Source organism: Mesocricetus auratus, unplaced genomic scaffold (genome assembly GCF_017639785.1).
Source record: "Mesocricetus auratus isolate SY011 unplaced genomic scaffold, BCM_Maur_2.0 Super-Scaffold_4256, whole genome shotgun sequence".
NCBI classification, from domain to species: domain Eukaryota; kingdom Metazoa; phylum Chordata; class Mammalia; order Rodentia; family Cricetidae; genus Mesocricetus; species Mesocricetus auratus.
Window position 1 is genome coordinate 21914857 of NW_024429182.1, and position 25030 is coordinate 21939886.

The window sequence follows — 25030 nt, forward strand, 5'->3', positions numbered from 1 at the left end:
ACTTGTAAGTCCCTGATACAAAACAAACCAACCGAAGACAACATTTCATCTCCTCCCAGTGGACTTTGTTCCCACATGGAGATCACAGCAAAAATTCCCTTAGCTTTGTTTTCTTTGATTTCAGGTCCTACTATGGAGTACTGTGCTTTCATTTTGTTGGATTGAAGCCTTTAACTTTGAGGAAACTGTTGTTTTAATATGTAGTCATAATTAAAAAGAAAAATTGAAACATTATTTCATCCTGGAAAACAGGGAAAGTTTTCGAATTTCTGGATTCCCAGGCTAATGTTCATTTAGAACGTATTATATTGAAGGAATTCAGTATTTTTTTTAAATTTCTTTATTCATTTTGCATACCAACCAGAGTTCCCCCTCCTCCCAATACCCTACCACCTCTTCCCAACCTCACCAGCCCCATCCACTCCTCAGTAAGGGTAAGGCCTCCTATGGGGAGTCAACAAATCATGGCACATCAAATTGAGGCAGGACCAAGACCCCTCCCTGCATCAAGGCTGAGCAAGGCATCCCGCCATAGGGAATGGGCTCCAAAAAGTCAGCTCATACACCAGGGATAGATCCTAGTCCCACTGCTAGGGGCCCCACAAACAGACCAAACCATACAACTGTTAAGCACATGCAGAGGGCCTAGTTCAGTCCCATGCAGGCTCCCTAGCTGTCGGTTCAGAGTCCATGAGCTCCCACCATGTAGTGATATATTATTTATGATTTATTAAATCTTTCCTGATAATTCAGAAAGCAAAGTCAGCCACAAGCTATAGAAGCCAGGGACACACCTTTAATCCTAGGACTCAGCATTAAGAGGTAGATGGATCTCTCTTGAGTTCAAGGCCACACGAGTGAATCAGTCTAAAAGAGAATTATAGCTCACACCTTTAATCCCAACATTAGGGAAGTATATAAAACAGAAGGAAGGTCTCAGAGAGGCATTTGGTCTCCAGCCACACTGAGGAGAGGCAGCAGTGGATCAGCCCCTTCATCCTGAGCTAGAGGTGAGAGATAGAGACTGGCTACTTTGCCTCCCTGATCTTCAGCTTGAACACAAATATCTGTCTCTAGGTCTTATATTTATTCACATTACACAATGAGCTTGGGTCAGCTGTCTCTGTGGGTTCCCCCATCATGATTCTGTCCCTCCATTGCTCGTATAATCCCTCCTCCCTCTCTTCTACTGGACTCCCGGAGCTTAACCCAATGTTTGGATGTGGATCTCTGCATCTGCTTCCATCAATCACTGGGTGAAGGTTCTATGATGACAATTAGGGTAGACACCAATATGATTACAGGAGACAGTCAGTTCAGGCACCCTCTCCATTATTGCTAGGAGTCTTAGCTGAGGTCATCCATGTGGATTCCTGGGAGTTTCCCTAGCACCAGGTTTCTCCCTAAGCCCATATTGGCTCTTTCTATCAAGATTTCTCTTTCATTGCTCTCCTTGTCTGTCCCTCCCCAAACTCAGTCATCCCATTCCCTTATCTTCGCACCCCATATCCCTTCCCCTCTACCACCCCATTGCCCCCATTTTACCCAGAAGATCTCACCCATTTCCTCTTCCCAGGGAGATCTTTGTGTCTCTCTCTTAGGGTCCTCCTTGTTACCTAGTTTCTCTGAGACTGAGGATAATAGCCTGGTTATCCTTTGCTCTATGTCTAGTATCCACTTATGAGTGAGTACTTACCTTCTTTGTCTCTCTGGCTCTGGGTTACCTCACTCAGGATTATTTTTTCTAGATCCATTCATTTACCTGCAAATTTCATGATGTCATTGTTTTTTATTGCTGAGTAATACTCCATTGTGTAAGTGTACCACATTTTCTTTATCCATTCTTCGGTTGAAGAGCATCTAGGTTGTTTCCAGGTTCTGGATATTACGAATAATGCTGCTATGAGCATAGTTGAGCAAGTTTCCTTTGGTATATACCCAGCAGTGATAATTCTGGGTGTTGAGGTAGATTGATTACCAACTTTTATGTAACTTGTCTATAAAGAAATGTAATGTTGCATAATACTATAATTTTTTCCATTAATAACTAAAAAGCCTTTCTGTTTTTCATTTATTTTATATACTGACCACAGTTTCTGCTCCCTTTTCTCCTCCCATCCTCTAACCCCAACCTCTTTCTCCTGCCTTCCATCATCCCCCCTCCCCATCCACTCCTGGTCTCCATTAAGAAAGGGGCAGGCCTCCCACAGGCATCAACAAAGCATAGCACATCAAGCTGAAGCAGGACCAAGCTCCTCCCTCTGAATTAAGGCTGGGCAAGGTAACCCAGCATGGAGAATAGGTTCTCAAAAGCCAGTTCAAGTGCCAAGGACAGGTCCTGACCCCATTGTTAGGAGTCCCACAAACAGACAAAGCTACACAACTGTCACACACACAAGCAGAGGGTCTAGGTCGGTCCCATGTAGGATCTCCCTAGTTGGTGGTCCTAGCTGAGCTCCCAGGAAAACAGATTAGCTGTCTCTGTGCCCCCTATCATGACCTTGGCCCTCATGGTTCATAAAATCCTTTCTTCCTTCCTTTAAAAGGACTCCCAGATCTCTGCTCAGTGCTTGGCTACGGATCTCTGCATCTGCTTCCATCAGTTACTGGAAGCTCTCTAATGACAATTAGGGTAGTCATCAATCTGGTCACAAGAGATGGCCAGTTCAGGAACCCTACACTATTGCTAGGAGTCTTATCAGGGGTCATCTACCGCTGCTTGGGGCGGTGGGGCAGCCTCTATCACACAGGGCTGGAAGGGAAATCCATTTTGACTGTGAGAAGGCAGTAGCAACTTGTGTCAGTGTACACATAACAAGATCAACTAACAGATTAACTATCAAAAGTACATATGGAGATTGATCACAATATACATAGCAGGATCATAGGGAAAAATTATACAACTTTGATAAAAACATTTTTAAGGGCAGACTCCTGGGCTGGAGAGTTCAGGGTAGAGATGGGGGTATGTGAGCCATACCCTGTAGCACGTAGGGACTGAGAGAAGCTGGGATAACCTGGCAGCCAGGCCAGCTGTTTTTTTTTTTTTTTTTTTTTTTTTTTTTTGGTTTTACGAGACAGGGTTTCTCTGTTTTGGAGGCTGTCAGTCCAGCCTAGCCTTGAACTCACAGAGATCCGCCTGCCTCTGCCTCCCGAGTGCTGGGATTAAAGGCGTGTGCCACCAACGCCTGGCCCAGGCCAGCTTTGATGTAGTGAATCGGCCCCTCAGTCATGTGTCCTGAGTTTGGAACTTAACATCCCAGTCTTTTGTTGAATAATAAATGGGATGCTGACATAGTCCTTCACTACTTCCTCTGACATTAAAGCAATGTTGGGGACCCAAAAGGCTGGAATGTTGATCAAGTCCAGGAAAAACAGACTGCTCCATTTGTTGTCCAGACTCTTAGGACAATCTGGGGTTAGGAACATGCAGGCAGCAGTTGGAGCAGTCTGTAGCCTTTAATTGATTAGAAATCTGCTGGAACAAATGTATATTAACAGGCAGAAAATGTAGTTAAGGAATTTTAAGGGGGGAAATTTTTCTCTTAGGTTTACATTTGAAATTTCCAGGTCCACAGTCCTGACAGGTGGGAAAGAGGTGTCCCAAAACCAGTGAAAAGGGAAGCGTTACCACTCCCTGAAGACTAGGGAGGTGGGGAGACAGACTGTTGATTGGTAGTACTTATCTGAGGTCCATTTTGATCTGTGAGAGGTAGTGGGTCCAAGTTGATCTCCTGAAGCTGCTCAGAACGCTTTTAAGAGGCAAAAGTTGCAGATATGCTAGCATTATTATTGTTTGTAGTCTGTATCAAAATCCATATTATAGAAAAGGCAATAGATTCATGTCTTTGAGTCATAGAAAAGTTTGGAAACATAAAAATGATTTTGGTTAAAAGTATTAACATTTTTCCTTTATCCAGATGATTGGATGTATATAGATTAGGCAGATGTTTATAGCATAATGAGAAATATTTTAACTTAGAAAACAACCAAAGGGAATTTAAAACCTTGAGCTTGTGACTGTGATAATAACAGTCAGTGTTTACCAGACATAGATTAATAGCTTATCAGAGTTCTATTGATCAAAGCCAAAACTATGAACTTTTGAAGTCTTAATATAAAAATAGCACAGAGAGGGGGAAGATATTTGAAACATTTTTTGTTATTTTTGCGTATCTTAAAACATCTTTCTGTACCTTGAAGTACAATTTATAATTATAATTTAAGCTTTAAAATATATGCCTTGTTTTCTTTAGTTATTTATCAGGAGGCGCAGGAGATTTACTTAAGTAGTGCTTTTAAAACAAGTTATTTTAAACAAAGAATAGTAAAAAGTTACTTTGAAACTTGTTGTGAGTTTATTTCTTATTTGGGCTCTGGTAGCTAGGCAGATTGTCTTTAGACCTGGAAAGGATGAGTTATAACTGTAAATGTGGTCTAAATGGTCTATGTATCAATTAAAATAAAAGAGACTCATTGGCCAGATAGATTTCTTTAGGCTCTGGTGGTCTCCATAGTTTTATTGGGGGCCGTTGTTGTAGGTCTTCAGTGTCATACAAAGCAGCATAGGCCTTTGGTTGTCAAAACCAGGGTTGAGATTTTTCTATAAAGGAACATCTTGGACAACTGACTTCTTCTGAACCAGGCAAAGCAGAGCAATTGACCCAAAAGTGTACAGAGTTTAAACAGAGCCCTGACGGCAAACAAGGCATGGGTAAGTCTTGTCTTTTGTGAGAAGCTTAAACATTTTAAGTGCCAGGGGGTAAGCAAGGAATTGATTACATTAACCATTAGCATGACTACAAATATAGTTGTGAACACATTTAAAAATGTTGAGTCTGGGAGTCGCACAAATATTGAAGATGATGTCACCAAAGTTAGATAAGCAAAGGCAACTTTATTCCATCACCACAGGGTACCAGAACTTCTAACTAATTAGGGCCATGGGCATGTCAGGTTCTGTAACCATACCCTCAAATAGAGGGAACAGGTCATTTTTAAAGCAAAAGTCACAAGTGTGGGTATCAGGGGTGATATAATAAAAAAATTTATGATTTGAGGTTAAGTCCTAGGTGATGGTTAATTCTGGGAATTTACAACTTATGATACCATTTTACAACTGGTAGGTAGTAAAAATTGTGATAAGAAGGTGTTTGTACAAGCTTCATAAGGGGTTTGCTTTCAAGTCTAATGTTATCTTAACATAGCTCTTGACACAGCTAGGGTTTTGTCTTAATTTTTAACCCAATGTTCTTCTTGTAACTACAGAAAATATGTGAAAAGGGTCATGAGACAGTAGCTAATATTTTTTAATTATTTTGAACTCCATAAGAATTTTATCGTTTACAAGGTGACTAACCTAACCTAACTTGTATTTTTTAATTATTCTTAACAGCTTACATTAAGTTAGTAGCTTTTGTAATACTTGGACTTTGTGTTCCATCCCTGTTAGGTTTAACCTTAAAAATAATTATTTTGAATTAAAGTTCTTTCAATATTGAAATGAAACATTTTTTCTAGTTTTAAGTCTGTTTTATTTTTAAATTTAAATTACTAACAAGGTTTCTTCACATGTCAATCCCAGCTCCCTCTCCCTCTCCTTTCCCTCCTTCCACAACCTCCCACTAACCCAGTATCACCACCTCCCCCAATCCCCACTCCCTTCCCCAGGGAAGGTGAGGCCCTCCATGGGGGAGGGGTGTCCATAGTCTATCATTTCATCCAAGGCAGGGCCTAGGCCCTCCCTCAAGAGTCCAGGCTGAGAGAGCATCTCTCATTGTGGATGGGCACCCAAAGTCCATTTGTATGCCAGGAATGAATATTGATCTACTACCCAAGGCCCCATAGATTGCCTAGGCCTCCTCACTGACACCCACATTCATAGGGTCTGGATCAGTCCCATGCTGGATTCCCACCCATCAGTCTGGGGTTCAAGAGCTAACCCTTGCTCAGGTCAGCTGTTTCTGGGGGTTAAACCAGCCCAGTCTTGACCCCTGTGCTCATCAGTCCTCCCTCTCTGTCACTGGGTTTCTTGAGTTCAGCTCAGTGTTTAGCTGTGGGTGTCTGCCTCTGCTTCCATCAGCCATTGATTGACGTTCTGTTTCACTTATTCATAAATACAATATACAGGGACACTGGCAATTTAGTTAATCCGTTTATAATGCACCATGAATGAAAATAGGTACAGTAAAGAAACCAAAATAACTGGTCTGTGGGTAAAAGAGGAAAAAGTGTATTCCAAATTGTTAAGGGGAAATAGTCTCATGGTTAAATGAGAATTGGAGAATGCAGACAGCTCTTAGGGAGAGGTAAGGAAGTTAAAGGAGGCAGATAAGAGGAATTATGAAGAAGCAAAGAGGTTAAGTGTCCTGGTAACAAGAGTTTCAATCCAGGAAAACTTCAAATGGACTGAAAGACTTGTCAGATAGAAATGTCCCAAATCACAGAGGAGAGTGTCCCTCTCCATGTGATGGGAGCCCAGTAGAGCTAGAAGCTTCCTGGCACATCGATGTGGTTTTCTAATAAAAGTAAACAAAACAGGGGCTCTGTTGTGACACTAACACAAATGGAGGGGTGAGGCAAATGCTCAGAGCAAGAAAGGGAGAAAACGCTGGAGAGATGAGTAAGTAGAATTATCCCAAGTGTTGGGATTAGGGTAAAGGTGGGAGATTGCCTTTTAATTTCCATTTTAGTGTCAGAGACCTGGCATAACACCACAGACAGCAAGGCTTGCTTTGTTCTTTCTCCTTGCTGTTGGACATGAGTTGGCACCAGCAAACCCATCGACTGCTTTTTATGTTCTCAGGAGTATGTGGCATGATATACAGTCAGTCATTGCAAGGGAGGCCAATCGGGATTATAATCCTTTGCTGCCTCTTTCTAACATCCTGAATGAGATAACAATGAAGGAGTTCCCTTATGAAGAGGGAGAGCAGAGGTCCCCAGAGTACATATGGGCTCCTTATCACCTGCCACTGCCTGTCTAAGCACACTCCCAATAGAAAATGCTGTAAGAGGCATGTCTGATGGGGGAAGTCCTGTGTATATGTCAATAAAGCACTGATGGCCAATAGGGAAGTAAGATAGGTGGGACTAGGAGTCCAGGAGGACTCTGGGTAGGAGAAACACAGGAAGTCAAGATGTAACCGCCATAGGGATAAGAAGCCCATAAACTTTGCTCTGGTAAGAGAAATACTTAGATTAACAATCAGGGGGGTAAATACTTAAGTCAGAGCTAGCCAATAAGAAGCAAGCAAGGCCAACAGCTTCATAATTAATATAGCCTCCTGTGTGTTTATTTGGGACTGATGCGGCTCTGGAACCAGGCTGGCTGGAAGGCTTCTATTTATACATGTCCTTTCCTCCTTTCTCTGTGTGCCAGTCCTTTTTAAAGATTGATTGATTGGTTGATTGGTTGATTGATTGATTGATTGATTGATTTGCATTTGTATTATGTATACAGTATTTTGTCTGCATGTATCCCTGCAGGCCAGAAGAGGGTGTCAGATCTCATTACAGATGGTTATGAGCCATCTTGTGGTTGCTGGGAATTGAATTCAGAACCTCTGGAAGACTAGCTAATGTTCTTAACCACTGAGCCATCTCTCCAGTTGTCCCTACTATATCCCAAGTTTCTACATCTAAAACTCCCTGGTCTGGAAACCAGGGGCTGTTGGTACAAACTTAAGAAATTCAATCACCTGACCAGGGCTGATCTCAATTCTTTTTTTCTCAAGCATATGTTTAATGACATCAATGAATAATTTTTTTTTTGTTTTTTAGACTCCCCTGAGCCCATTCTGAGGGAAAGGCAAACACAAGGGGAAAAAGGGAAGGGAAATATTAGATTATTCGCCCTTCTTTACTTGGTCATCAGTAGTCAAGGGGCTGCAGCATCATTAGTGAAAGCCTATCCATGCCATTGATTAGGTGATTGACTCTTCCTTTTGAACAATCTCCAGGAGAATGTCTTTCTCTGGACTACTGTGAAATGATCTTTTTGTACACTATGAATATGTACTACTGTCATTGGCTAATAAAGAGATGACTTTCTATAGCTGGGTAGGAGGAGTATAGGTGGAAAAATCAAGCTATGAGGATACTGAGAGGAAGAAAGGCAGAGTCACGGGAGTGAGAGAACTTTCCAGTCAGAGGCAGAGGGAGCAGATGAACGAGCCATGCTAATGAGGGTACCACCATGTGGCAGAGCACAAATAAAAAATATGGGTTTATTTAAAAATATAAGAGCTAGTTAGTAATAAGCCTGAGTTATGAGCTGAGCATTTATTACTAACATTTAAGACTCTGGCATCACCATCCCTGACCTCAAGCTCTATTATAGAGCTATAGTCCTGAAAACAGCTTGGTATTGGCACAAAAATAGACAGGTAGACCAATGGAATCGAATTGAAAACCTGGGTATTAACCCACACACGTACGAACATCTGATCTTTGACAAAGAAGTTAAAAATATACAATGGAATAAAGAAAGCATCTTCAACAAATGGTGCTGGCATAATTGGAGACTGGCATGTAGAAGAATGCAGATCGATCCATGTCTATCGCCATGCACAAAACTTAAGTCCAAATGGATCAAAGACCTCAACATAAATCCAGCCACACTGAACCTCTTAGAAGAGAAAGTGGGTGGTACCCTTGAACGAATTGGTACAGGAGACAGCTTCCTGAACATAACACCAGTAGCACAGGCAGTAAGATCAACAATTAATAAATGGGACCTACTGAAACTGAGAAGCTTCTGTAAGGCAAAGGACACAGTCAGCAAGACAAAAAGGCAGCCCACAGAATGGGAAAAAATATTCACTAATCCCACATCTGACAGAGGGTTGATCTCCAAAATTTACAGAGAACTCAAGAAGCAAGTCTCCAAAACACCAAAGGACCCTATTTAAAAGTAGGCTGCAGAACTAAATAGAGAGTTTTCAATAGAGGAGTCTAAAATGGCTGAGAGGCACTTGAGAAAGTGCTCAACATCCTTAGCCATCCGGGAAATGCAAATCAAAACAACTCTCAGATACCATCTCACCCCTGTCAGAATGGCTAAAATCAAAAACACCAATGACAATTTATGCTGGAGAGGATGTGGTGAAAGGGGGACACTCCTCCATTGCTGGTGGGAGTGCCAACTGGTTCAGCCACTTTGGAAATCAGTGTGGAGATTCCTCAGAAAAATGGGAATAAACCTACCACAAGACCCAGCAACTCCACTCTTAGGCATATATCCAAAAGATGCCCATTCATACAACAAAGATGTCTGTTCCACTATGTTCATAGCAGCTTTATTTGTAATTGCCAGAACGTGGAAGCAACCTAGATGTCCCTCACCTGAAGAGTGGATAGAGAAAATGTGGTACATCTACACAATGGAGTACTATTCAGCAGAAAAAAATAATGGAATCATGAGATTCGCAGGCAAATGGATGACACTAGAAGAAACCATCCTGAGTGAGGTAACCCAGTCACAAAAAGAGAAACATGGCATGTACTCTCTTATATATGGATTTTAGTCATAGATCTGGGGAGTGCCAGCCTACAATCCTATGGCCAGAGAGTCTGGGAAACAGAAACTTTATTTAGTGGCTGATCGAAGAAGAGGCAGACTCCCTTGGTTAAGTACTGAGCTGAACTCAAGAAAGCCAGTAACAGAGAGGGAAGACTGATGATCAAAGGGATTAAGACTGGGCTGGTTTAACCCCAGAAACAGCTGACCAGACAAAGGTTAACTCTTGAATCCCAGGCATTAGCCTGGGAAGCCAGCATGGGACTGATCAAGACCCCCTGAATCTGGGTGTCAGTGAAGAGGCCTAGGGAATCTATTGAGCCTTGGGCAGCAGATCAGTACCCATCCCAAGTATACACACGGACTTTGGACTCCAATAGAACAATGTGAGGTGCACTCTCACCCTGAACTCTTGGGAAAGGGTCTAGGCCCTGCCCTATATGAAATGACACACTATGCACACCCCCATGGAGGGCCTCACCCTCCCTGGAGAAATGAGGGGATAACGGGGGGGGGCACGGGAGGAAGGGAGGGAATGGGAGAGGGACCTGGAACTGACTTGTGAAGCAACCTTGATTCTTATCTAAATTTAAACTGGAAAATAAAATTAAAAAAAAAACAATAAATAAAGATGGCATGAAAAAAAAAACCTACATTGTAGAAAAAGCAGAGATCAGGTATCTGTAAAACAGCAGGAACACACTTATACTTTTGAGTCCTAGCAAAAACTATAGGTTTGAGTTAGAACTTTGTACATTTAAAAAAAAAAAAGACTCTGAGTGGTTATTTGGGAAAATGGCGACAGAGATGGGAAAACTCTGCCTATACTGGACAATCTCCAAGAAGAGCTGCCTCTTTCCCATGGACAGTCTTCTTGACTATCCCTTCAATGTCCCTGTTTCTGACACCAAGTACAGCTGCTTGGGGACCAGCTTCCAGCAATACAGGCCTTAAAAGGAAATTCATGGACTTTTTTATCTGAGGGGGTAGATGAAAAACACTTACATAGTCTCTTGATGGTTTTCTTCTTTATTCTGTATTATTCTGGTTCTGCATTCTCTCTCTAGAGCTTATATACTCCAACAAAACTTTCAGGCAATATAGAAATTACAATGTGGCTATATTCTGTTTCTCAAGTGAATGATTATAACGAATAAAGGTAAAACCATGTTTTTCTTTTTTAATTTTTAATCATTTTTTATTTTAAAACAATCTTTTCTCATTTTACAAACCAATCCAAGTTCCTGCTCTCTCCACCTTCCCCCCACTCTATCCCACCCCATCCACTCCTCAGAGAGGGTAAGGCTTCCCATGGGGAGTCAAGGAACTCTGGCACATCTCTTTAATCCTGGACCAAGGCCCTCCCACCATATCTATACTGAGCAAGGTATCCCTCCAAAGAGAGTGAGCTCCAAAATAGCCAGTTCAAGCCCTAGGGAGAAATCCTGGTCCCACTGTCAGTGGCCCCACAGACTGCCCAAGTTACACAACTGTCACCCACATTCAAAGGGTCTAGTTTGGTCCTATGAAGGTTCCTTCACTGTCAGTCCAGAGTCAGTGAGCTTCCACTAGCTCAGGCCAGCTGTTTCTGTGAGTATCCTCAAAATAATCTTGACCTGTTTGCCCATATTATCACTCATCTCTCTCTTTGACTGGACCCTGGGAGCTCCACCCAGTGCTTAGCTATATATTTCTGCATCTGCTTCCATTAGTTGCTAGACAAAGTTTCTATGATAATAATTCAGGTAGTCATCAATTTAATTACAGGCGAATGGCCAGTTCATGTACCCTCTCCACTAATGCTTAGGAAATCATGATTTTTATCTCCCTTACATTAAAACAAAGCCATCCAAAAAACTCGCATACATTTACATCTAAGTAACTTGTTACAGATTAACAGAGCATGGGCCAGCAGGATATTTTTCCTAGACATTTCCTTTGTTGACAAGCTACATATTGCAGTTATAAAGCATCAATCACTTTATTACTTATCTTGAAAGGTAATATTGTAAGGAATCTGAAAGGAATCACAAACCTAAGCATTTATACATGAAAAACAATCAGCCAGCTCTACTTTAAATCTTTAGGATGCATATCCATTCATCAATAGGTTTTTTTTTAATATCAGAGGACTAAGAGCAAAAATGGGTACAAAGAATTAATCATTATCTTTAATCACCAACCAACCATAGCAAGGAAAGTACATCAGCTAGTAACAACTGGACCACTTTGTATTTTTGACCCTCACCTAATCAATCTTTAACTCAGCTATGTGTTCTTATGAACTTTAGATTGTTTTCTACTTTTTCATCTCAAAGCTATTATCAAAACATCTACTCTAACCTGAAGTTATTTTCAGGCTTTGTCTAAGCTATGATGCACACTGAAACCTGTGAATGCATTTCAATGTTAAGATTTAAAGAACTCAAGCCACCCTGGGGACTCAATTATTTTCCTCAGTCATTAACCTGAACTATAATCTATGCAGCTCCTTAGGTGAAACTCAAAAGCCCTCAGGTGAAACACTTCCTTGCATCTATTTTTAATTACCAAAATTCTACTTAAACTGGCATTATTATTATTATCAATTAGACAGTACAGCTTGGGAAGAAATCATCATAATAATCCACAGTTAAAAATGCCCAGTAGAATGAACAGATGCTTCCATGAAATGAACACACTACATTACAGGCAATGGTGATCTCCCCACACCCATTCACACCATGCCAGACACTAAAGAAAGATGGCAGCAGCAAACATGTAAAGGCAAAGCAAAGCAAAAGACATTCTGGAGTCTGTGGTCTCTGGGCCTTGCCTAGCTAAGATTCACTCATTAAGGATTTGCCTCCTGGTGGGATGACACCTTGAACTTCAATTACCATCTGTTGCTCCTCTGGCATGGCCACCATAAGTCATCCTTGTGGATTCCTGAGTTTCCCTGGCACCAGGCTTCTCCTTAATGCCAAAATGCCCCCCATAAAGATACCTCTTTTTCACTCTCTCCTTCTGTCCCACCCCCAACCCACCCAATACAATTCCTCATGCTCCCATTCCCATTCCCCTTCACAGCCCAACCCAGCTCATGCAGGAGATCTCTTCTATTTACCCTTTCCAAGGAAATCCATGCATCCCTAAAAAAGCCTTTCAAATAATATATTCTGCTAACATAGATGCATGAACTCATAAATTTTAAGTGACAAATACATAACAAGTTATTAGCTAAATTTCTGTGCATGCTTTTGTTTTCATTCTAACTTGCTTATTTTTTCCATTTTATCATTAATTTTCTTATTTTTAGCTGAAATAGAATTATATTATTCTCCTTCTTCCCTTTCTCCCTCCAATCCCTCCCATATCCCCCACAACTCTCAAACTGATAGACTTTCTCTTTATAATTATTGTTTCATACATATTAATGCATATATATGTATACGCAAATATATAAATAAAACCTGCTATCCTGGTGTGTGTGTGTGTGTGTGTGTGTGTGTGTGTTACACATTCTGACAACTTTGGATTGAATGACTAACTGGGGGTTTATCCTTGATCTTTAATTCTTTCCCAGCAGTCATTAGTTGCCCACAGTCCATCAATAGGTGGGACCCCATGAATTTTTTCTTTTTTCCATGTTGCCATGCCTTTTGATAGGAGCATTGTTCCAGTCTTATTTATGCGACTATTTCTAGGGGAAACTGCTTCAGAGCAGCATGACTGATATTCTTTCTCTTAACAATCTTTCCACCTCTCTTCTGCGATGTTCGAACCATGGAGACAGGAGCTGCAATGTGGATATATTTATTGGGGCTGAGATACCTCCATCTGTTGATCTCCTCACTCTGCCCAGTTGTGGTTTTCTGTGACACTCTCCATTTACTATAAAAAGAAGTTCCTTTGATGAGGGGTAGGAGCTACAGTCACATATGAAAATTTAAGCTATTCCTATTTGCAGGTTATATGATAATACACATATGAAATCATGAAAATTCAACCAAAAAACCTACACAAATAATAATTTCAACAAATTGGCAGGATACAAAATCAACTTACAAATATCAGTGGTTTTTCTAGACAACAACAACAAGCACTCAGAAAGAAATCATGGATGACCCCCATTTACAATATCATCATCAAAACAAAATATATTGGAGTAAATCTAACTAAAAGATGACATACCTCTACAATGAAAACCTCAAACCTCTGAAGAAAGAAATTGGGAAAGACACTACATCATGGAAAGATACCCTGGTTTCATGGATTGATAGAATTGTTATTATAAAAAATAACTATCCTACCAAAAGTAATTTGCAGTTTTAATTCAATACCCATTAAAATACCAGAACATTCCTAAGTTCATAAGAAACTAAAAAAGACCTCAGAAAGCCCAGACAATCCTGACCAATATGAATACTGAATGGATTGCTATTCTAGATTTCAGAATGTATGATACATCTATAGTGATTAAAACCGTATAGTACTGGTACAAGAACAGATATGTAGACCAAAGGAATAAAATAGAAGACCCAAGCCCCATCTTAGACCCAAATTGCTCCTGTTTGCCCTCTCTCAGATCTCCTAGCCTGGGGATCACAGCCAGGTCGACTCGCCCCCAGACTGATGACCAAGTGACCAGCAGACTGCAGAGAGAGCCAGGCTACTCCTGCCCACACCCAGGGCAGAGGGCAGAGGACAGAGATCAGAGGACAGAGAGTATTGTATTTGCTTGCACCCACCGAAAGGGAACCCTGGTCGCCTGCCCACCAGGAGAGGAAGAGGATCTTTCTACATGCACTGGAAGAAGTGATGGGAAAGAGGCAATATAAGAACACACTCAGCAGCACAAAAACAAATATGACACCACCAGAGACTAGCAAGACCTGAACACCCCAATGCATATGAAGCAGAAGGGAATGACCTTAAAAACACCTTCATGAAAATAATACAGGCCCTCAAAGAGGATGTGAGAAACTCCCTTAAAGAAATGGAAGAAAAAAACAAACCAAGAAAAGATATTCATTAACCCTACATCTGACAGAGGGCTTATCTCCAAAATTTACAAAGAACTCAAGAAACAAGTCTCCAAAACACCAAAGGATCCAATTAAAAGGTGGGGTACAGAGCTAAATAGAGAATTCTCAGTAGAGGAGGCTAAAATGGCCAAGAGACACTTAAGAAAGGCTCAACATCCTTAGCCATCAGGGAAATGCAAATCAAAACAACTCTGAGATACCATCTTACTCCTGTCAGAATGGCTAAAATCAAAAACACCAAAGACAATTTATGCTGGAGAGGATGTGGAGAGAGAGGAACACTCCTCCACTGCTGGTGGGAGTGCCGACTCATACAGCCTCTTTGGAAATCAGTATGGAGATTCCTCAGGAAAATGGGAATTAATCTACCACTAGACCCAGCAATTCCACTCTTAGGCATATATCCAAATGAGGCAAGTTCATACAACAAGGGCATCTGCTCCACTATGTTCATAGCAGCATTATTTGTAATAGCCAGAACCTGGAAGCAACCTAGATGCCCCTCAACTGAAGAGTGGATAGAGAAAATGTGGTACATTTACACAATGGAGTATTACTCAGCAGAAAAAAACAATGGAATCTTGAAATTCGCAGGTAAATGGTTAGCACTGGAAGAAACCATCCTGAGTGAGGTAACCCAGTCGCAAAAAGACAAACATGGTATGTACTCACTCATATATGGATTTTAGACATGGATCAGGATAGTGCCAGTCTGCCCTTCCACTGATAGAGAGTCTGGGAAACAGGAAAGAACCTAAAAGATATGCATATATGCATAGTACCCAAGAGAAGAGGATTGAGACAAGATTCTCTGAATGGATGGGGAACACGGCTGGGGTGGGGGGGAGCGGGACCTGGGAAGAAGAGAGGGGGTGAAGAGGAAGAGAGTTGGTCATGGGGGAACAGGAAGTTGAGGGGGTGGGGGTAGAATAGGGGGAAGAGGGAATCATAGGATCGAAGACAGATCAGGCACCAGAGCGACCTCGAGTGATCTAAAGGGATAACACCAATTGGCAAGCTAAGCAATAGTGGAGAGACCACCTCGAATGCCCATTCCTGATAATGAACTTGATGTCTATAACCATCCGGGAGCCTTCATCCTGTGACTGATGGAAGCAGAGGCAAACACACAATTAATCACTGACCTGAACCCAAGGAACCCAGTGACAGAGAGAGAGGAGTGATGAGCAAATTGGCAAAGAATGGGCTGGCAAAACCAGCAGAGACAGCTGATCTGAACAGGGGAGAGCTCTTGGACCCCAGACCGACAGTGGGGAGGCCAGCATGGGACTGATCTGGACCCCCCAAATGTGAGTGTCAGCGAGAAGGCCTGGGCAACTTATGGGGCCCTGAGCTGTGGATCAGTGTTTATCCCTGGTATACAAACAGTCTTCGTGTGCCTATAGCACAAAGAGGGATGCTCTCTCAGCCTGGACTCTTAGGGGAGTGCCTGGACCCTACCCAGAGTAAAATAACAGACTCTAGATATCCCCTATGGGGAAGGATTTGGCAATAGGGTGGGGGGGGGGGAAGGTGAGTGCGGGAGGAGGGGAGGGAGAGGGAACTGGGATTGACATGTAAAACAAGCTATTTAAAATTAAAATAAAAAATGATTTAAAAAATCCAACAAATGCAAGAAAGGGAGGAAAACACGAAGCAAAAATTACAAGAAACAATTCAAACAGTGCAAGGGTTGAAAGCTGACATGGAGACAATAAAAAAACACAGTCTGAAGGAATACTGGAAACAGAAAAACTGGGGCAACAGTCAGGTACTACAGATGCAAGCATAACCAACAGAATACAAGAGATGAAAGAGAGAATCTCAGGTGTTGAAGACACACTAGGAGAAATAGATTTATGAACCAAAGAAAATCTGAAGTCCAACAACTCCCAAACAGAAAATATCCAGGAAATATAGGACACCATGAAAAGACCCAAACCTGAGAATAATAGATATAAAAGAAGGTGAAGATGCCCAAGTCAGAGTGGCAGAAAACATGTTCAACAAAATCATAGAAGAAAACTTTTCCAACCCAAAGAAATACATGCCAATGAAGGTACAAGAAGTTTACAGAACACCAAATGGAGTGGACTACAAAAAGAGTCCTCTCACCACATAATAATCAAGACCCCAAGCATACAGAATAAAGAAAGAATGCTTAAAGCAGGTAAGGAAAAAGGTTAAATAACATATAAAGGCAAACCTATCAGAATTACACCTGGCTTCTCCATGGAAACTCTATCAACACTTAGAGACCGCAGATGCCAGCCCACACTACTATACCCAGCAAAGCTTTCAATCAGTATAGATGGAGAAAACAAGATATTCCATGACAAAACCAGATTTAACTATACATATCCACTAACCCAGCCCTACAGAAAATTCTGGAAGGAAAACTCCAACCCAAAGAAGTTAACTACAACCAGAAAAATAAAGCAATAGATAATCCCACTTCCCAACAGCAAAAAGAGAAAAGGGGTGGAAATGCACATACAATTCCAACAACAACAACCATGCCAAAACAAACAAGAATGAGCTATCAAAGGTCATTAATATCCCCCAATATTACTGGTCTTAACTCACCCATAAAAAGGCACAGGCTAACAGAATGGATTCGAAGACAGAGTCCATCCTTCTGTTGCATACAAGAAACACAGCTCAGCTTCAAAGACAGACATTACCTCAGAGTTAAGGATTGGGAAAATATTTTCCAATCAAATGGACCCAAGAAACAAGCAGGGGTAGCAATCCTAATATCTAACAAACTAGACTTTAAACTGAAATCAATTAAAAGAGATGAAAGAGGTCACTTCATATTCATCACAGGAGAAATCCACCAAGATGAAGTCTCAATTCTGAACATCTATGCCCCAAACACAAAGGCATCCACATTCATAAAAGAAACATTACTAAAACTCAAACCACACATAAAACCTCACACACTTATAGTGGGAGACTTCAACACCCCCTGTCACCACTAGACAGGACTACCAGACAGAAACTTAACAAAGAAACAAAGGAACTAATGGAAGTTATGACACAATTGGGTTTGACAGACATCTTTAGAACATCCTATCCAAACACAAAATAATATACCTTCTTCTCAGCACCACATGGAACCTTCTCAAAAATTGACCAAATACTTGGAAACATAGCCAGCATCAACAGGTACAAAAAAATTGGAATAACTCCATGTATCTCATCAGACCACCATGCATTAAAGTTAGAATTCAACAACAACACAAATTGCAGAAACCCTACAAACTCATGGAAATTGAATAATGCACAATTGCACCACTCCTGGGTCAAAGAAGAAATAAAAAAAGAAATTAAAGACTTCCTAGAATTTAATGAGAATAAAGACACAGCATACCCAAACTTATGGGACACTTTGAAAGCAGTGCTAAGAGGGAAGTGCATAGCACTAATTGCCCACATGAAGAAACTGGAGAATAGTGACACTGGGATTTAACAGCAAAACTGAAAGCTCTAGAACAAAAGGAAGCAAACTCACCCCAGAGTAGCAGACGCCAGGAAATAATCTAATTGAAGGCAGAAATCAATAAAGTAGAAATTAGGAAAACAATACAAAAAATCAAAGTAACAAAGAGTTGGTTCTTTGAGAAAATTAACAAGATAGACAAACCTTTATCCAAACTTACCAAATGGCAGAGTATTAACTTGCAAATTAACAAAATCAGAAATGAAAAGAGAGACATAACAATGGAGAGTGAGAAAATCCAGAGAATCATCAGGTCATATTTTGAAAAGCTATACTCCACAAAATTTGAAAATTTAAAGGAAATGGACAACTTTCTGGACAGATATCACCTGCCAAAATTAAATCAAGAACAGATAAGCAATTTAAATAGACCTATAACACCTAAGGAAATAGAAGCAGTCATCAAAAGTCTCCCAACCAGAAAAGCCCAGGGCCAGATGGCTTCAGTACAGAATTTTACCAGAAATACAAAGAACAGCTTATACAGTTCTCCTCAAAGTACTCCATGCAATAGAAGCAGAAGTGTCTTTGCCAAACTCTTTTAACAAGGCTTCAATAACATTGATACCCAAGCCACACAACGACACAACTAAGAAAGAGAACTTCAGACCAATATCCCTCATGAACATTGATGCAAAAATACTCAGTAAAATTCTGGCAAATAGAATCCAAGAACACATCAGAAAACTCATCACCACGATCAAGTAGGCTTCATTCCAGGGTTCAGGGATGGTTCAACATACAAAAATCCATCAATGTAAACCACCATATAAACAAGCTGAGAAACAAAAATGACATGATCATATCACTAGATCCTAGAAAAGCCTTTGACAAAATCCGACATCCAATCATGATAAAGGTCTTGGAGAGATCTGGGATAACAGGAACATACCTAAATATAATAAAAGCTACATACAGCAAACCAACAGCCAACATCAAACTGAATGGAGAGAAACTCAAGGCAATTCCTCTAAAATCAGGAACAAGGCAAGGCTGTCCCCTCTCCACATACCTCTTCAATATTGTATTCAAAGTTCTAGCTAGAGCAATATAACAACAAAAGGATATCAAGGGGATACAAATTGGAAAGGAAGAGGTCAAACTTTCACTATTTGCAGATGATATGATAGTTTACACAGCTTGTTGGGGAAGTCCTGTGTATATGTCAATAAAGCACTGCTGGCCAGTAGGGAATCAAGATAGGTGGGACTAGGAGTCCAGGAGGACTCTGGGAAGGAGAAACACAGGAAGTCGAGATGTAACACCATGGGGTACGAAGCCCGGAAACCTCTCCGGTAAGAGAAATGCTTAGATTAACAATTATTGGATAAATACTTAAGTCAGAGCTAGCCAGTATGAAACAAGCAAGGCCAACAACTTCATAATTAATATAGCCTCCTGTTTGTTTATTTGGGACTGATGCGGCTCTGGAACCAGGCTGGCAGGAAGCTTCCCTTTACATAATGGTACCAGAAGTGGGGTTCACTCCTACAATTCCCCTTTTAATCTAAATAGAAGATTTAAATTTGATACAAACTCAAACATATACAACATATATACATAGAGGGTGATAATTAAGTTATAATCTACTTATCCTAAGCTAAACATATCCATTCCACCTAAATTCTAAACTTATCTGAAAGGGATGCCTAAGTCTGAACACCTCCTTCCAATCCCAACCCTAAAATAATTGCAAATTAACACTAACAGGTGTAAACTATCCTCTAATATCAATAGTAGGGAGAAGGGGCATGAAATTCTCAAATTTACTTCCTACTGAAGTGGGATGATGACAATCATGCGGACCCATGGGAAGAAATTGTTAGTGTAACAAGAGTCTTAAGTAGATCAATTAGTCTCTTTTTGGCAGGAGAGGCTTGACTGAAGTTCTGGATGGACTCACAAGGATGGGATGGATGATATTTTCTTTAAATCTTGCTAAAATATTGTAACTATGTTCTTACTTGATAACTTTCTGTTATATACAATTTGAATATGTTACAGTTAAGACCTTTCGTTTTGTTTAGACAGAAAAGAGGAGATGTTGGGGAAGTCCTGTGTATATGTCAATAAAGCACTGCTGGCCAATAGGGAATCAAGATATGTGGGACTAGGAGTCCAGGAGGACTCTGGGAAGGAGAAACACAGGAAGTCGAGATGTAAAGCCATGGGGTAGGAAGCCCGGAAACCTCTCTGGTAAGAGAAATGCATAGATTAACAATTATGGGATAAATACTTAAGTCAGAGCTAGCCAGTATGAAACAAGCAAGGCCAACAACTTCATAATTAATATAGCCTCCTGTGTGTTTATTTGGGACTGATGTGGCTCTGGAACCAGGCTGGCGGGAAGGCTTCCCTATACAATAGCTGACCCAACAAATTCTACCAGGGAACTCTTAGTGCTGATTAACACCTTCAGCAAAGTGGCAGGCTACAAGATCAACTCAAGAAAATCAGTAGCCCTGCTATATACACATGATAAGAGGTTTGAGAAATAAATCAGAGAAACATCACCTTTTACAATTGCCACAAACAACATAAAATACCTTGAAGTAATGATTACCAAACAAGTGAAAGACCTGTACCGCAAGAACTTTGAGTCTTTAAAGAAATAAATTAAAGAAGACACCAGAAAATGGAAAGATATTCCATGCTCGTGGATAGGTAGGATCAATGTAGTAAAAATGACAATCTACAGATTCAATACAACCCCCATTAAAATACCATCACAATTATTCATGAACCTTGAAAGAGCAAGTCTCAACTTTAAATGGAAAAACAAAAAACCCAGGATAGCCAAGGCAACCCTGCTCAACAAAGCAACGTCTGGACGCATCACCATCCCTGACTTCAAGCTCTATTATAGAGTTATAGTCCTGAAAATGGCTTGGTTTTATGGCATGAAAATATATGGGTAAACCAATGGAATCAAATTGAACACCCTGAGATTAATCCACAAACCTATGAACAAACAAAGAAGCTAAAATTATACAATGGAAAAAGATAGCATCTTTAACAAATTGTGCTGGCATAACTGGATATTGGCATGTAGAAGACTGCAGATAGAACCATGCCAAGTGCCATGCACAAAACTTAAGTCCAAATGGATCAAAGACCTCAATATAAATCCAGCCACACTAAACCTTTTGGAAGAGTAAGTGGGAGGTACCATTGAAAGAATTGGTACAGGAGACCACTTCCTGAACATTACACCAGTAGCACAGACACTGAGATCGACAAGTAATAAATGGGACCTCCTGAAACTGAGAAACTTCTGTAAGGCAAAGGACACAGCCAGCAAGACAAAAAAGCATCCCACAGACTGGGAAAAGATATTCACTAACCACACATCTGACAGAGGGCTGATCTCCAAAATTTACAAAGAACTCAAGAAGCAAGTCTCCAAAACACCAAAGGATCCAATTAAAAAGTGGGGGAATGAACTAAGTAGAGAATTCTCAATAGAGGAGTCTAAAATGGCTGAGAGACACTAAAAAAGTGCTCAACATCCTTAGCCATTAGGGAAATGCAAATCAAAATAACTCTGAGATACCAACTCATTCCTGTCAGAATGGCTAACATCAAAATCACCGATGACAGCTTATGCTGGATAGGATGTGGAGAAAAGGGAACACTCGTCCATTGCTGGTGGGAGTGCGAACTTGTACAGCCACTTTGGAAGTCAGTATGGAGATTCCTCAGGAAAATGGGAATCAGTCTACCACAAAATCCAGCAATTCCACTCTTAGGCATATACCCAAAAGATGCCTATTCATACAACAAGGACGTCTGTTCCACTATGCTCATAGCAGCATTATTTGTAATAGCTAGATCCTTGAAGCAACCTAGATGCCCCACAACTGAAAAGTGGATAGAGAAAATGTGGTAATTTAAATAATGTCGTACTACTCAGTGGAAAAAAAACAATGGAATCCTGAAATTTGCAGGCAAATGGATGGCACTAGAAGAAACCATCCTGAATGAGTAACCCAGTCACAAAAAGACAAACATGGCATGAACTCCCTCATATATGGATTTTAGACATGGATCAGGGCAGTGTCAGCCTACAAACCCAGTGCCAGTGAGTCTGGGAAACAGGGAGGTTCCCAAGAGATATGCATGATACCCCAGAGAAGTGGAATGAGGCAAGCTCTTCTGAGCAGATTGGGAACATGGGGGAAGGAATAGGGAACCAGGAAAAAGAAAGGGGGATAAGAGGAGGGGAGAAGAAGGCATGGGGGAGCAGGAAGGTTGAGTTGAGGTAAGAATAGAGGAGAGCAGGATGAGAGATACCATAATAGATGGAGTCATTATAGGTTTGAGGAGAGAGCTGACACTAGTGAGATTTCCAGAGATCTACAAGGATAACACCAACTGGCAAACTAAGCAATAGCAGAGAGACTACATTAATAGCCCCTCCCTGATGATAAGGTCGGTGACTACCTTATATGCCATCCTAGAACCTTCATCCAGTGACTGATGGAAGCAGAGACAGATACCCACAGCTAAACACTGAACTGAACCCCTGGATCCCAGTGACAGAGATGGAGGAGTGATGGGCAAAGGGGTCAAGACCGTGCTGGTGAAACCCACAAAGACAGCTGACCAGATAAGGGGGAGCTCTTGAACCCCAGACTGATGGCTGAGAGGCCAACAGGGAACTAGTGCAGACTCCAAGAAAGCAGTGCCAGTGAAGAGGCCTCAGAAATCTCTGGGGCCTTGAGTAGTAGAGCAGTGTTCACCATGGCAATCAAATGAACTTTGGGAGCCCAATCCACATGGAGGGATGCTCTCTCAGCCTGGACAAATGAGTAAGGGCCTGGGTCCTGCCCTGGATGAAATGACAGACTTGGAGATCCCCCCAAGGAGGGCCTCACCCTTCCTGGGTAATGATGTGGTGACTGGGCCGGGAGCTGGGGGGGCACTGGAGGAGGGACAAGGGAGGAGGTGTGAGAGAGCGAACTGAGATTGACATGTGAAGCATGCATGTTTATAATTTAAATAAAAACATATATTGAGAAAAATAGAAGACCCAAATGTTAGTATTCATAATTATCCAATATTTGATAAAGTGTCAGTAAATATACCAGAGACAAGACAATATCATCAGCAAACGGTGCTGAGGAAAGTGGATGTCATTAAAACTGCTAGAAGAAAATATTAGCAGCACCCTACATGATATAAATGTAAGAAAGGACTTTCTGAACAGGACTCTATCTGCCCAGGAATTAAGGTCAACAATTGATAATTCATATCTCATTAAGCTAACTGCAATCAAAGTGACTAGAAGCCCACCAAATGACTAAGGTTTAATAACCAGAACATATGAAGAACTCAAGAAGAAAGAGTCAGGAAAATGACCCAATGAAAAAAAATGGGCTAGGTTGAAGAAAGAAATTAAAGAATCTAATTCTTCACACACCTTTAAAGAAAAAGTCTCAATTTTATATGGAAAAACAAAAGACCCAGGATAGTCAAAACAACCCTGTACAATAAAGGAAGTTCAGAAGGCATCACCATCCCTGACTTCAAGCTCTAATATAGAGCTATAGTAATGAAAATAGCTTGGTATTGGCACAAAAATAGACAGGTAAATCGATGGAATTGAATTGAAGACCTGGATGCTTTACTTTTAATGTGAACTGACCACCACAATTGGTCTACACTAGAAGTATGGTTTTAAAGACTGTAGAATCATTGGTGGAATAACTTCGCTGAAGGAGGGGAGACTAAAGGAAGATTTTGAAGTTTTATGGACTGGATCCCTCTTCTGTCTGCTTTCTGTTCCAACAAAATAAGACTGGGAGAGACCCGACTAGTCTCAGTTGGTCCACCATGAAGTCATCTTCCACCATAGCTTACTCTTCACATGCATAGAACGCTGTTGAATCTATTTGGAATCAGGGTCCTGGGAGTTGACCTTTAAGTTTTATGACATGGCCCCACTTCCTGTCTGCTTTGTGTTTCCTGTGCCATGAAGATTTGGAGGAGTAAGAAGTACCAAGTAGAGCGCCAGCACCGGCGCAGAGGTGCCCTCACCTGTGCTCTCCCTGCTCTCTCCCTTCTCAGGACAGAGCTGCTGTGTTGCAAGAGCACCACCGTCCCCAAGGCTGCTGGGGAACCATTATGTCCTGCAGAGCCTGCTCAGCCTGAAGGAGCCCTGTGAGCAGTGAGCAGAGTGAGCAGTGAGCCTGCTACTTCCAGTGCATACGAAAGGAGATTAAGGGGCATATGCTGTATGCGGAAGATGCTGGCATACAGGATGCTGGAGGTGTATGAGGAACAGAGCTACGAGGAGGATGTCTTCCCTCTGGTCATGAATTACCTGGATAACTACCTGTCCTGCATCCCCACCAGAAAGGAGTAATTGCAGCTCCTCAGTACCTTCTGCCTGTTGCTGGCCTCCAAGCTGTGCAAAACCACCCCCCCCTGACTATTGAGAAATTTTACATCTATAGGGACCAAGGTGTGGTTCCTTGGCAGTTGTGGGAATGGGAAGTCCTGGTCCTGGGGAAGCTCAAATGGGACCTAGCTGCCATGATCACACACAATTTCCTGACTCTAATTCTGTACTGCCTTTCTCTCTGCCCAGTGACCAACAGGCCTTGAACAAAAAGCATACCTAGACCTGTTTGGCCCCCGTACTACAGTTTACACCTTTGCAATGTACCCTCCATCCATGATCTCCACAGGCAGCATTGGGGCTGCAGTTCAAGGCCTAGAAGTCAGTTCTGTGTCTGCAGATGAGCTCACAGAGTTGCTGACAGGAATCACAGGCACGGAAGTGGACTGCCTGTGGGCCTGTCAGAAGCAGATTGAAGCTTCCCTCCAGGAGAGTATCAGGGAAGCTTCCCAGACAGCCTCCAGCCCAGTGCCCAAAATGCCCCAGGGCTCTAGCAGCCAGGGGCCCTGTCAGACTAGCACTCCCTCAGATGTCACAGCCATCCACCTGTAGCTTGGAGCAGGTCCCCTCAAGTG

The 25030-nt window shown here is 41.5% G+C and overlaps 1 pseudogene; it reads left to right on the top strand.

Moving 5' to 3' along the window:
* Positions 1 to 4710: 4710 nt before the first annotated feature.
* LOC121138881 lies at positions 4711 to 25007 on the top strand (annotated as a pseudogene).
* The last annotated feature ends 23 nt before the right edge of the window (positions 25008 to 25030 follow it).